The sequence below is a fragment of the Diadema setosum genome, chromosome 10 (genome assembly GCF_964275005.1).
Source record: "Diadema setosum chromosome 10, eeDiaSeto1, whole genome shotgun sequence".
Classification (NCBI taxonomy): Eukaryota; Metazoa; Echinodermata; class Echinoidea; order Diadematoida; family Diadematidae; genus Diadema; species Diadema setosum.
Genome location: NC_092694.1, coordinates 37,442,545 through 37,458,668, shown reverse-complemented (window position 1 = coordinate 37,458,668; position 16,124 = coordinate 37,442,545). Strand labels below are relative to the sequence as shown.

At 39.7% G+C, this 16,124-nt stretch overlaps 1 protein-coding gene across 1 annotated transcript in view; it reads right to left on the bottom strand.

The window, feature by feature from the left end:
- The window catches only part of LOC140234498 (vesicular inhibitory amino acid transporter-like), a 51,359-nt gene that overhangs the window by 34,979 nt on the left and 256 nt on the right, over positions 1–16,124 (bottom strand). The window lies entirely within an intron of this gene.

Here is a 16,124-nt window from a genome sequence, read left to right as displayed (position 1 = left end):
CAATTTCATGCATATTTTTTTTTTCGATGCCGCCATCTCTGGATGAGAAGATTATAAAACCACAAATTGATTCGTGACGTTAGCGCAGGACAACCATATTACGAAAATTTGAAGAGAATTCGACATGTTTTCTCTCGTTTTTATTATCATGGTAAAAGAGCACTTGAACTCTTTCAAAAAACTGAAGAAACAATGTTATCCATGTCAGCACAGGATATGTGTACTTTAATAAGAAATGCACTTTGGTGGAATTCTTTTTCTATTTTTTATTTTGTCGTATTTTTTCATACTCCGATTTTCCGTAAATTGCACCGATGTGTTCTACACTAAAATTTCTTCATGCTCTCAGTCTCGTATTGGGTTTCATTCTCTTTAACTCTTTCATTGCCAGTGGCAACTTGTTGTATACTGTGTCTGAAGCAATTTCAGATGGTGATTGTGAAAGGGTAAAGGGGCAAATACAGATTACACGATCTCAAAAATATCGTTTGAGTTTTATCAAAAGGACATTATGATGGAAAAACAAACATGCAAAAACGTGCTTGTTTTTTTTTATTATTAAATTAGACACATCTACCATGACAATAATCTTCTTTAGATGTGAACAGCATTGTACAGAACCTTCCCATATACATGCAGGTAATATATGCCATCGCCGATAGATAGATATACAAACAAAAGAGAGGCAGACATATCATAGGGGAGCGGAGACGGGTAAGCAAAAGAGATAGATACATAGATAGAAAGATAGATAGATAGATAGATAGATAGATAGATAGATAGATAGATAGACAGACAGACAGACAGATAGATAGATAGATAGATAGGGATAGAAAGTGGGGAGAAAATAGAAGACGTAGGTATTCTGGACTGCCACGTGTTCAAGCAACCGCTTATAGTGGCAGTCGTTCTGCATAACTTCTTATTTAACTATTTGTTAATTGGATATAACTTTCTTAAGATAATCTATGTATACATTTTATTCACTTTTTCTCTTATATTACTGAAAAGAATTTTGATTTATGTGTGACATTGTGTTGAAACAAAATTAAAGAAACAAATCAATCAAGAAAAGAAATAGAGGTAGAGAAAGAGAGGTAGAGGGAGAGAATGAAAGGAAGAGAGGGAGAGAGAGAGAGAGATGGAGAGAAAACTGTGGAGACAAGAAGAGAGACAGAGAGAAACATATTCGTCTCTCTGAGCTGACACCTGTTCATAAATCCTCCTTCATCCCTCCAAAGTAAAATATCTCTATTGTGGCAGCTTATTGTCTCTAAACACTGGCGACATCCACCCCCTGGAAGAAAAAGAAAAGGAAAAAAAAATAAGTGTATATGCATTCAAATGTCAAAGGGGGTTCGCGTGTTTGATTACATGCAAATTGTCTGACCGCATTCCACTTATCCACCTTGTTTTCCATTCCTTCAATTGTTACAATTCAATAAATCCATTCCCGCCCGTGCAGTGTGGCTGTGCGAACGAGAAACCGGAGGCTTTAGATTATGACCGATGGAAAAACAGAGCCAGCGAGAGGGGCAGGTCTTCGATCTGGGATGATCCAGAGGAAAAAACATCATTTTCGGTTTGAGTCGTCATTCTTCGTCCTACGGCACGGTCGTCTGACAACATCGCGTACGACATGGGGTGTCATACTTTAGGGACGGCTGTTAGGATTTTTCCCTCTTGAAAGACTTATAGGTCTTTGAGTTCCCAACGTTTATGCTCGGCAGGTTCAAATTGAAAAGTTTATTGAGTATTTTGACATCGCATGGAATACAAAACAAGATAATAGCGTACTGCGTCCTGATTTTTGCCCCTGGTAGAAATCATTATTCTGCAGGGAGTTGGGTTGATTCAGGGGGTGAGATTATGCGACGTTCATATCTGAATCTGGCTCCAAAATTGCAAGTTACTATGAAAGTACTTACCACTTTCGTAATCGACTGGTCCACAAATTGTAACTATATAAATCGTCCTCTCCGCAGTTGATTTTATTTTTTATTACAATGTGCTCTTACTAAATCGCCAGTCACATACTCATGCCGGATCACCCCGGATCTGATCCGGGGTGATCCAGGAAGAGATCCGTGTAGACGCCTTGGGCATCCGTGGAGGTCCCTGGAGGTCCGTGTAGGTCCGGGGACGTCCGGGAGGCCAACACGGCAGCTTTTGGAGGTCAAAAACATCCGGCGTCATCCGTGGACTGCCGTGTTGGAAGAGCAATCCGGAATGGTCCATGTGGCTGCCGTGTAGTTGCCACGAATTTCTGCCTGGAACGATCGTGTAAGCGCCGTGAGTATCCTTGGCTGTCCACGGACAGTCACGGATCATCAAGGCAGCTACACGGACCTACACGGCAGCCACCGGCAAACACGGTATTACAGGGTCCCGTTGCATAAAACTTTTTTAGCAACCTTAGAAAATTCTGGTTGGGATTTGCCCAACCAGAATTTTTTAAGGTTGCTAATCTAAGAATGTAAAATCCGTTGCATAAAAACTCTGGTTGGGAGCTTCCAACCGGAATTTTGTGATTTCAACCGGAAAAAAATCCGGTTGGAGTTTTATGCAACGGGCCCCTGGGATGAACACGGATCTACACCGTCCCTATACGTGACGAGAACGAGAAGATTGATGAAAATCCAAAATCAGCTCTCTTTTTATGGTAGATTTTCGACTGCTGGCGTGGTACGTGTAGCTGCCGTGTTGGTCCGTGTAGACGCCGTGCTCTTCCGGCATGGACCGTGTAGCTGCCGGGTGGGTCCGGAATGGTCCGTGTGAGCGCCGTGTAGATGCCGTGCTGTTCCGGCCTCATCCGTGTAGCTGCCGTGTTGATACCATGTGTACAATCATCAACGCTCGTCGACCCTCCATCCAGGGCAAAACTATCCCGGAACTCCCCGGATCATGCCGGCGATGATCCGGGGATCACCGTGTAGATCCTCGAGGATCCGTGTTTATATGTGACTGGGGCTGTAAAACAGTGCATGATCCTTGAGTGTTTGGGTCTGTTTAAAGCGGTTCAGGCCTCGGATCGCCCCATCCAAATTATATTGTCAACCCAGAATGGCTCTTAAAGTATTATTAAAGCTATTGAAACAAGAAAACGGGGTCCCGACGTCCCACTGTGATATGGGTACTGCAAAAAAAAAAAAAAAAAAAAAAAAAAAAAAAAATGCATGTTGGCTTGTGCTGATTTAAAATACTCTGATTATCACTTATACGTGACCACGACTGAATAATAACTCTATGGAAACATGCAAATCATGCTTATTGCAGGAGAAGGTGCATTCCATTTTTTTTTATTGATCGATGTCGTAATAATGCAGCATTGATTGACAGATGATGTCATCCGCAGAATCTTGTTTATTTTTATTTTTATTTTTGTTTGCTGTGGCACAGTGGATAAGACTCCCGACTCCCGATCGGAGGACGCGAGTTCGATTCCAGCCCAGTGCTTACGCCCTTTGACAAGATGTTTTACCCACCATATCCTTCTTGACCCAAGTGTATAAATGGGTACCTGGCAACGCTAGGGTAATAATAATGGCAGGGCCCTCTGGTAGAGCAGTGCCAACACTGAAGAGGCTACCCTATTATTATTACTATATTGCTTTGGGGGATCAGAATGACTTTAAAGATAAAAGCAGAAAAGTCATTAACAAAATAAACTGAATATAGTGGGCCTACATTGTATTAATGATTCTTTCTGACACGTATGAGATGATCAATATATTATAGTAAACACAAGACAGCATGCTTTTGCGTTCCGTGTGTCCTTTTAATAGCTAAACCAAAAAATGTTGATCCATTTGTTGCATTCAGCCCGGTATGAGATCATTCTTTCAGCATTTTGGGCTTTTCAAGGGTAGTTTATCCTTGTGTGAAAAGTGTTTTTTTTTTTTTCTCCTGTCAATGAAACGCAATTAGGCCTATTTGTCTGATCCCTATGGAAACCAGCTTTGCTGATCAGGGTGTTCCACCCTGTGAAGTGGCAATAAATTCACTTCAATTCAATCAACACTCGTTCAGACTGCATGGATAATGGAACTTACGTTTCGTGATGACATTTTGTTGTGTCTATAAAGTTATCTTGTTCTTAAAAGTGTTCTGTACTTTTCTGGATGGATCTGTAATATTCAGCAAACAATGACAGATGACGTTTAGTCCTCCCACAAAACGAGATTTAATAAGCCCACTTTATCTCCGCAAATCGAGACATCATTTGGCTGGGAAGCCCCCCTCTAGTCGCGGCTGGAGCGATTATCTGTCACCGGAGATCATTTTTGCTAGCGGAGTTTGTTAACATGCTCCCCCTCCTCTTCAGCTCTAACCAAATTGACCCAAATACACCGAAACGAGGTGCTCCTCTCGCATATTTACATACCTTTCCTCTTCGATATGGAGTCTCCCAGATGACCTGCATTATTCTGATAGATCACCAGTCATTCTCCGAAACACGCACCAAGCCTCATCGGATGGCCGTATTCACAGATGTCTCCGTTCTCATTCTTCTTCGGTTTTATTTCAGCACTAGACTTAAAGACATCCAAAACCAACCAGGTCATTTGTTACGATCATTTCCAAAACAGAACCATCAATATCATTATCATTGATATAGGGAGCACAAATAGGCAGCGGAGATTAAGAAGGAGGGGATAAAAAAAGAAAATAAGCTCAGAAAAGGCGGAAATGAGAACTGCGAAGAAGTAAAATTGTGTTCCTGGTGAATGACGGAAATTTAAGAATAATTAAACCGTCTCTGGTCTGGGCGGGAAAATTTCCTGAACGGTAGCGAAAAATAAACTGTTGATTCGTTTGTCTGTCCTCGTCGGATGGATTCCCAGAGCGACTGCATTATGACGTCAGACTGGTACTACTGCTTGCATTGATGCGATGAATATTTTGTCATGCGTAATGCATCTCTTTGGGACGCATCACTAATGTGTGTAAATATTGACTTGTAGAATATCGAGGGTTTTCATGAGCCTTGTTAAACTACTGTATAATTCCACGTTGTCATGTATGTATGTATTACGATGTATTATTATTATTATTATATATATATATATATATATATTTATATATATATATAATATATATATAAATGCCTATGACAATGCATTTCCTAAAACTGTGCTTTGGTTTTATTGTAAAAAAAATAAAGAGCTGTGTCAGTTTTGCTTGAATATGCAAAAGTCACATTGTACTATTATTTTTTGTACGTGCAAATGTCACATATATTGTACTCTATGCTTTTGTCGGAAATGAAATAAAATGAATGAAATGAAATATGATCTGTCTTGATATCTTTCTGCGTACCAATATATGAATGTATGACAGTATGTATGTATGTATGTACGATAAATATGTATGAATACATGCATATATATCAATCTGTCTATCTATCTATCTATCTATCTATCTACGAGTATCTATCTAATAGTATCTATCTGTATAGGAAATAGATATAGAAATAAACATATATACATACACACATTATATTTATACATATTAACACATTTACATTTTACAATAACAAATAATGCCGATGGTTAATGATGGTTCTGATAATAATGATGACATGCAGTGTGAAAATAACATTTCCATGTCAGCCACTATAACTATAATTAAAAGAATTGTCAGTGAAATTATTTATACAGACGTAGACATTTCAATACAAGGTGATGCTCCAGTATCACGCTCGTTCGGATGCATCTAGTTCGTCAGCGCCATTGATCTATACCAAAGGTATTCTAAATGGACAATAGCTGTTCTCTACCAGGGAATTCGCGGAGTTTCGGGGTAACGGATGAAGGGCTTAATTCCCCATCCCGTTGCCATAGTGACAAGTCAAATCTTGGATACTAGGGCCCGCATGGATAACACTTTATCAAACAGCGATGGGGGGGGGGGGGCAATCCTTCTGAAGAGCACAAGGGTACGAATGGACACAGCCGGGGAAAAGTCAGATCTTAGTAAACAAAATCAAAGAGAGAGACGCAGAGATTGAAGATGACAAAATTCGAAAGGTCTGAAGAGACAACCTGATGGTATACATTATCTTCTGATGCAAACCAATAACATTAGTTCGTCGAAAGACTATGCATGAGAAATGACTCGAGGAAACGATAGGTGGAAACATTCAGCTTGTTGGTAGAAATATACCAGTACATTCGGGGGCACGTCGTGAGCACTTTGTGAGTTCGACACCCACGAATCAAACGTCCCACAAGTTATATAGTCCACGAGTTATAAAGCCAATGAGTTCGACACTATAAGCAAATAAGGCCCATGGATCTGACACTAGGTAGACATCGTCCACGAGTTCGACACTATAAAAGTAAACAAGGCTCGCGAGACCGACACACTATATGCCCCGTGATGTAATGTCGGTCTCATGGGCCGTTTTCACCTAGTGTCGAACTCGTGGCCTTGTTTGCCTTGTGTCGGAGTCACGGAGCTACTTTGGCTAGAGTCGAACTCCTGGGCTGTATAACTCGTGGGCTGTATGACTCGTGGATGTCGGTCTCGTGGGATGACCCGTACATTCACTACAAGATTGATCGTTGCTGACATACCCAATACAGATGGATTGACCCAATTATAGGTAGTTTGTATGTGGGTGGATAGAAATCTGCACTGATACATTGGAGGATAAAGACACCGACAATGCATTCGATTTGTATATTATTATTGATATTTCGAAATACAGATGAAAATACCGATTGAGGAGTTGATAGATGACTTGGCGATTCGACTATTAGACAGCTAAAGGGTTGTCTAGAAGAAAAAAAAAATAAACAAATTCCTGATATAAAGGGCAAAAGCACACGCAGCATGTGCATCCTCGCTGTCGCGATGGAACATTGTAGAAGATGAAATTATCATATTATGAAGATATTTGTCTATTGTTGTTTTTTCCGTGCTGGCGAAAATACGCAAAATATAAAACAAACCAAAAACAAGACAAAAAACAAACAAACAAAAAGCGTATTCCATTAACCCATGGTCCAACTTTTCATCATTCAATAACTGAAAAAAAAGGGACAAGACAATAACAATAGTAAGAATATATACAAAGATACAGATATCAAAGAATAGATTCAAAAATAGATTCAATGATATAAATATCAAAAATAGATTCAATGATATAAATATCAAAGAATAGATTCAAAGAATAGATTCACATTCGAAAAAAAAAAACCCAACACTGATACTTGCCCATGTGAACGAGGATAGAGAGAAATATACCGAGAACACACAATAGTGGAAGTGCGCTAAGTAGCGAAATTTACAAGGTCGAAAGAAATCGAACTGACCTTTTGAGTCACCATCTTTTTTTTCTTTTCATGGCGTCGCTTTAACAGAAGAAACCAGAAAGAAAGGAGGGGCGGGGGGGGGGGGTGGCTGAGGGAGAGAGAGAGAGAGAGAGAGAAAGGGGAGGAGATAAATAGATAGAGAGAAAGAGAAATGGAGGGATAGAGAGACAGAGACAGACAGAGGGATAGAGAGAGGGAAGGAGATGGGGAGGAGGGGGGGGGGGGGTAGGAGGGACAGAATGCTGCACATCACCACGGGCCCCTCCCCCTCCCCCTCCCATCCCTCTCCTACTCAGGAACGCCGGAGAATAAAACCGTGCTCAGCGAGCGTCATGTTCGGCAAACGAGTAATGACAATCTCCGAAAATGCAAAGATGCTTTTCTACCTCAATCAGCTTGGCCACAGTCTGTTCACTCACTGTTTCATTTCTAAAGAAACAAGACACAGAAGGACAGAGAAAAAGAAAGGGAGAGTAGGGGGGGGGGGGGAGGAAAGAGATGGAGGAGAGAGGGGAACGCGGGAACGGAAGATAACGAAACTACATCTTCTTCAACTAGTCCACAGAAGATGAAATTCAAACAAGCGGGAGATACAACAGAGTATCTGCTGTTGACTTGGATATTATGTGGAAATGACTCAGACAGAAACCCGTGAAGAGACTGACTGCGATTGGAAGTAATGTTTCCACGTTTTGAGGGGATTTCTTTTTTTAACTTTCTTGTCCTCCTTGTCAGTCGACCGATCTCTATTTCTTATCAACTCTCCTTAAATGTGCTCAGAAATTGTCTCTGTAGAGAAGTTGTGCAAATTATAGCTTCTGATTTCTCGGCGGAATGTTCGCATTCAAGAAAAAAAAAAGGAAGAAGGAGAAAGAAATACACGAGAGTGATCCCAGTTAAGTTGTGATCAGTAAATAAATATCTGCGTTAATTTCATTCGTGTTTAACAGTGGGGAGTAATGAAATCCGGATAGAAACATGAGACGCTATTATTCACACGAAGAGAAACCTGAATCTTGTCTGTCATTTACACGTGGATGTATGACTCGCCGGAAAGAGAATAATTGTATCTTCTTCCTTTTCCCCCTTTGACGAGACGTTTTCATTTTAATGACATCCATAGCAACCAAGTCAGCGATATGAATCGAAGTTTTCCTTCCTGCTTTAGCAGGTGTTTAGTGTTCCTGTGTATGGTTCAACTATGATATAACTGCCTTTTTCTCCACTTGTTTGTTAAAAATGCAGAGCAGCAGTTGCGATCTAACAATTTTCAATCGTTTTTTTTTTTTTTTTTTTTTTTGTATACAGGGCAGACAAACGAAGAAAACTCGACCTATATCTTCACCCCTCTGCTTAATAACATTTTGTTTTCATGACTGGAATGTTGCTGATGTTTGATGTGCCAAATCAATTTGATACCCCCCCCCCCCCGCCCCCCGGACAATTCCTCGGATAATTTTAAAGTTCCTCGGCGGACGTACCTATAGAGATTATATTAATCCTCTATCTCATTTAAAAAAACAAACAAAACAGACACAAAAACAAAATACAACAACAAACATTCCGACATGTTTAATATGCAATTATTTCTTGGAAAGTTTATGAACCTCCAAACCTCATCATTACATCGATCCTTAAAACATGCAAGAAGGATAAGTTGTGATTTCTTTTTTTTAACTGAAAATCTCCTATTTAAAGAAGTCGTCCTTATCTTACAAATCTTATCTGTAAACTGTCTGTTTGTAAATTTGCCCTTGAACACGATAATAAATGTGAAATTTTACCCGAACTGAGCAAAATATCATGACACGATAGCATTGTTAAATTTCGCTCTCAATGAATTTTCCGAGAGGAGGGAGGAAGGGGAGGAGTCGTGATAGTTACCCAAACAATATTATTCTGGTGCAACAGCAAAAATGACGTCCTCCAAGGTTCAGTAGCACTTGTGCAAATAATATCATTACACAAAATAAATTAGAAAAATGTCAAATTAGATGAAGCAGTGAGATGGGTAGGGAGATATACTGTTCTTCGTACGCGACACCTCCAAATGGCGGGCAAATTAACGCGACGCACTGCGCTGCTCATTTTCGCATAATTTGATATCGGGACAAAGGCGTCAGGTAACAAGCCCTGGATTCTAAATGCCTCCGCACTGTGCTTTGAAGTGATTAAGTCATATTACGCACATTGACGGACAGCGGTAGGAGAGAATTAAGAAGTCGTGGAGACAACCCTTCGAACGGAGAACCATCATACGACGATCCATGAAATGATTAGTAGCCAACAGACTTTTAATCGGGATGTATACTTTTCATGAATATACGGAAGAACTTGTCTGTCATTCACAGCCGTATGGTTGTGAGAAAGATACATTCCTAATAATCATTCTTGTTAAGGAGTGCGGCGTTATCGACTATCGAGTCATACAAAGACGCCCATTTCTGGGCGTCAATCTCATCTTTCTCCAAAGTTCCCTATACCGGAAAGAACACAGTGTCCCACAGTGTGTTCACAGTTGTGATCACATAGTCGACAATGTGAAAATGCTCAAAGTTAACAGTGTGGAGATGATTTCACACTGTGGCTTGGTTTTCACAGTGTCATGTGCACATAGTAATGTTCTGTGTCACACTGTGAATTGATGATTCACAATGTGTTCACACTGTAAAAACGCTCGGATTTAACAGTGTGAAGAGATTTCACACTGTGTTCACAATGTGTTTCACAATGTGTTCACATTTGTGTCACATTGTGTTTACACTGTGTTTCTCACATTGTGGGACACTGTGCTCATTCCAGTAGGGTTGATTCATCGCTGCCACGATAGAAATAGAAAATGATGACAAACTTTCAACTTATCTTTTAGCGAAGTTACCAATGAGAGGTAAATACAAATTCCTTCACAGTTGTGGAAATCTGATACCGTACAATGAGGATCTCGGTCAGTAAACTTCATATCGTGTGTTCTAAACCTGCCCAAGGCGTACATCACTGGATACAATGTCTTACCCACCAGCTGCCCACTTCGTTATGTTCCTCTTTTCAAATAAATAGGAATTAGTGCCTGTAGAAATGCCACGGGATTAAAGGCATAATTACCATTTGCAGATGAAACAAAAAACCCCAGCATTAGTGCTTTACAATAGTTCTAAATGTGAGATAGGGGTAGAAATCACCACTGTATAAATTTGGATAGGTAAAATCGATATTGTTGAATATACAAAGTGTGAACAATAATTGTAATAAAGTATTTTGGGACTAAACCGTCTACAGTTACGGTTTATTGAGAAAAATACAGATATCTCCTTATATTTTAGGCTCTATCGCGAAAATTTATATGATAGGAAGTTTTGTGGTACAACAGACCTACACATATGCATTAAATGTCATATCTTGATTTTTTCTTTTTAACCACTGTTCCCAAAGGTGAACAGACCTCAGTGATTGTCAGATATTTACAAACGTTGCAGAAGCTACCTGAGAGAAGTAAAATTTACTGTATTTGTGACCCTGCATAACAAAACCAACAAAAGGTCGCCAAACATGGGGCAGATTCTGAAAGAGCAGACTCTAGCTCTAAAATGATGTATAACTCTATTCAAATGGACTCTCCTTATTTATCTAAACATAGAAAAGAAAATGTAACACATGCTCTGGAAGTGTTTCTGAGAAAAGAGGCTCTAAAGTATCGGGTCTATTCAAGCGCTTAATCACATGGAGCTACAATAGCTCCATGCTATTCATACCAACTTTCAAAGAAGTAACTTTACCCTTTCAAAAGTTATTAGAGTGGAAAGGGAAGAATGTGTAAAGGGTTTTCAAGAAATGAAATATTGCCTCTAAGACATACCTGATCACATTAATCTAAAAAAAAAGTTGTAGAAAAACTGCTGAAAACACAATTTCCCATTCATTTTATCATCCCAAACTTAGGAATAATGTAGAATAAGAATAGCTCTTTCAGAAAATATGATTAAAAGTCGAGATAAACTTGTCTGACCCGTTTCACTTTTTTTTTTTTGAGTCCTCACGTAAAATCAAGAGGTGCGACTTTTTGTTGGTTTTGTGATGCACGGTGCACCGTCACATTTGATCCATCGCTAATGTTTTAAAGACCCCGTCATGTGGATACCAATGATAATGCAGGATATAACCAACACGACTAATACAATCAACAAATAAATCAAATCAAATTAAATCAAATCAAACTACAAATTCATCTTTTATTTTTTTTTTCTTTTCTCGGAGACACCACGGGATGACGTATGAATAAGAAGGAAGAATTTCCTGCCGGGGGGGGGGGGGGGGGGTGGTTGTCAGTAGGGTCCGGATCATTTGCGATTTGTGTGAGGCTCCATGCACGAGCCCATAGAATGATGACGGTCCCACTTCGGACCACTTGATGTCCATTATCTCGCTCATCTGGTCGCGCAAGACTTGCAGAACATCTAGCTTAAGATATGGCATGTCATGACAGAAAGAAAAAAATGACGTCATCAGCAAATTGGGATGAGCTCTTTTTGCTATTATAGTTGACAACTCGTTGCAAACACATCATCATAAATTTTTCCTTCCTTCATTGGAGGCGTCCATGTGACTTTTCCCCCTTGATATAAATTTTCTATCTCTTTCTTTCTTTATAGCTATATCTATATCTATCTATCTATGCTATATGATGATATAATGTATATAATAACATAGATAGAATATGTCTTCTAATATACTATCTTTATAAATTAGGTGCTGATTATAAATGTTTTAAACCAAAGCTCTATTATGTCAACATAATCAACTTGTACAGAAAGCGGGGTCAGGAAGGATTAAGTTTCATATCTTCCTTTCTCTTCTTCTCTCTATATATCTATCTATCTATCTATCTCTCTATCCATCTCTCTCTCTCTATCTATCTATCTATCTATCTATCTATCTATATATAAATATATATAGCTATCTCTTTGATCGTGTTGTTGATTGCATGGTGTTCGGAGGGCATAATAATTTGTTGGGTAAAATGAAAATCAAGCATGCTGTAAAAAAACACACACACACACACACAAAAAAACAAAACAAAAACAAACTTGTGTCATCAGGCGTATTTGATATCATAACTAATGTTTTGAATTCTATACATAAAATTCTACATCGCCAGAACAAAATATATCATACTAGTAATTATATGACTGTATTATCGTCCTCGTCACTTTCTGCAAAATTGAGTTTGACCAGTTCATTAATTACGACCACAGTGGCGGATCGGGGGGGGGGGGGGGGAGGAGCGCACCTGGCGCCCGCCCCCACCTTTATTTGTCATTGAAACAACAGAAATAAAAAGAAAAAAATTGGAGGGGGGGGGGAGGTTGCATGCGCCCCCTTTAATTTTTGTAAAAGCGCCCACTCTTTACGGAATTCCTGGATCCGCCCCTGCGACCAGAGATACCTGACCATGGTGACACGCACATTATATTATTTGAAACGTGTCAAAAAGTGAGAAGGTAATGCCTACAAAGCATAAAGAGCATGAAATAATATGAATAGAGGACTCTGACTGGCAGCATAGCAGGACCATCAGCATTGATGGTTCAGGTGTGCGCGCTTGAATGTTAGCTTTGGCGTTGCAAGGAAGAACTGGCAGAATTAGCATAAACTGCCGATAAATTATGAATCAGGAATTTCCATTTACGGTTACCGTCAGAAAACAGTCGGATGATCTTTCCCGTATATCGTTTCTTTTGTCAATTTGTTTTCTTTTCATTCATCTCTCTGTCGCTCTCCATCTCTCCCCTCTCTCTCTTTCCATACCCCGCTCTCTCTTTTAACTCGTTCCCTCGTTCCCTTTTCATTTCTGACTTCAATTACACAATTTTCCGAAAGTGTAAATGCACACTCTCGCTTGTGCATTGTGAATATTATGTCTGCACGTCTAGCTTTCTACTTTTTTACTTCACTATGTTTGTGCAAAAATGTTGTGCTTCATTTACAACAACATCGCTTGATAACTTAACAAAGACACAGTGGAAAGGAAAAACAAACAATATAGATGAACAGAAAAAATAACGATGTGAGACCCCAAAAAGCAATAAAAAAATAAGCAACTCTCATTCGGGAGTAGGTGTACTTCAATTGGGTGCATGTCACGACACCGACACCCACGAGTCATGGGATGCAGCCCACGAGTTAAAAACAGCCCACGAGCCATACAGCCCATGAGTTCGACACTATAAGCAAACAAGGCCCACGAGACCGACACATTAAACCCCGTGTTGTATCTGTCGAACTCGTGGGCTGTTTTTACCTAGGTAAGTATCGAACTCATGGGTTTTATTTGCCTAGTGTCGAACTCGTGAGCTGTATGACTCGTGGGCTGTATAACTCACGGGTGTCGGTTTCGTGGGATGACCCCATTCAATTTACGCTCTTGATTAGACATTTCCTTCTAGATATGTCTTCCAGTACCTACGAGATTCCAATAGGAGGTCAAGCAAACATAGGAGTCACAGTTGGAAGAAGGGGCGTGTACGAACTCCCAGGCTGGATGCGCAAGGGGGACACTGCGATGCGTGGCGATGGAAATGGGTTCGATTACCCCTTTGGCACGGGCGCACCGTAACGCACGCTCGATCCCATCCGTCTTCAATCGCCGTGCCGAATGCGTGAAGTTAGTGTTTGATTGGGTTTTCCATCACGGAAGGCGGGGTGTATTGTGACTTCTGATTGAATCATAGCAAGAGGGGCGGGGCTGTATTCAACTTTGACCCCCTGATCACGTGATCCCGATATTTCTCCAACTCGGCCACCTCTCAATTTAATGTTAAGAAAAGCAGTGGTGCAAAAATGATTCACAATAGTATAAAAAAGTAAGTATATAATTTCATTCGACCCATTCCTCCCCAAAGCGAACCCCTGAAACATAATAAAAAGCCATTGAAAGATAGTTATCCGTACATAAATAGGGAAAGACTGGCTTACATTACCACGTTTGCTTGACTAATGGTGTATGAATTGATGAAATTTGAATAGATGAATAAGCAATAAGACAAATTACTGTTAAATTCATAACTTGAAGATGAATATGAAGCTCGGATTTGTATGTGCACATGCAAGTTTATCAAAGAGTTTATCAGACCTTATGCCATTTTACAAATGTGTGTGTGTCTGTCTGTCTGTCTGTGTAATGAGTGTGTACGTGCAGTGGGAGGGGAGATGAACAAACATGCAGAGCACTGTAAGACTGAGGACCCAATTCACCTCTTCGCCACCCTTCCCCCCGATTTAGCTATCTTGTGAAGTAATTGATACTTTGTAATCCCAATGCTTTTCCTTCCTCTGCCGTGATCACAAAATTGGCAACACTTATCTTGCTTCAGAGCACTATTCAAACATCATACTGTTAAGAAACTGCTATCCATGACTGAGTGCATTGCTTGTTACTATATTTCTTCTTCTTTTTCTCCTTTTGCACAATACGTATAACTACCAGCCATTTACCTTGTATTTAAAATCTTATTTTAGGCCCCACTAACAAGCTGTAGTTGCTTCAAAGGGGTACCGACGTTGATTTGTTAAACATTTGCATGCATAATATACGCATTGCTTTTGTTTTTATTGTGTACATAATGTACTTCTGATTTTTGATTTTTTTTCCCGAATAAAATTGAATTGAATTGAACTAATGGAAATGCTACCGCAACATCATCAGCTATAGAAATGCCTAGACACATTCAGTTTTCGACATGATGATAGAGTGATCACAATACTATTGGCTTGGCGGAATGTTAATCTCATAGAAATACAACCTTTGGGCTATAGGCCTACCTTAAATTAAGTTTGCACTGCCCGGTCGAAATGTTATTTGTATGGCGCCCTTTTCCATTATAATTCTTCATTATTAACATGTGTTTTGTACGCGTATGATTCCTTATGTTGACACAAAGATGCATTCAACACAAAACACAGCCAGAGTTCGAAAACGTTTGTTTGTTAGTCGGTTTGTTTTCCTTGTCTAATGCAATCAAATGTTGCTCAGTATGGGGAATCTTTAAACTCTTGTTTGTTTGTTTGTTTGTTTTAATCAATTAGCTCACAACACATCTATGTGATGTGCTGGTATGTGACAGTTACATAACTTTGTATTTATATATTGGCGCAGAATTATATACACTGTACATGATTTCGTCAGCGTTGGAAACCATTTCTTAACGCTCAAAGAGCCAATGTGAAATACCCATAAGGTAAGTCATTGTCTTGATTGGGGAAGATGGGGTGTAGGGTTTGAGATTGTAGGAGGGGAACGACACCAACTGACTTTCACTTTAATATTGTACTTTGAAAAGGTTATTCACTCAAACTTCGTTATGTACACAGTCAGCTATATGGAGCACTTCTCTTTTGGCGTCCAGTTGTAGGCCTACCGTTTACCATCCGGCTTAACCCTTGACAAGCCTCTAATCACAACATGGACGCCAATAATGTATTATCATTACGCGTTTGACCTTGTAATATTGTCCACAAGGTCCCAACTTCTCAAGAAGCATAGTAAACACACATACACACTCACACACACACACACACACACACGCACACACACACGCACACACCCACAAGTGTACACATGCATGCTAGTACACATACGTATTACTTACCTTTGATAGGGTGAAAGTAAACCAATGCAATTCAGTCATTCAACAAACTTATCATTCTGGATAGTTTCTCAATGAGACAGAAACTATATATACGAGGAATAGTTTCAGTGGGTTATGGAAACAACAGGAATGAATTATTCATGCCTTTGAAGGAGGTTGCATA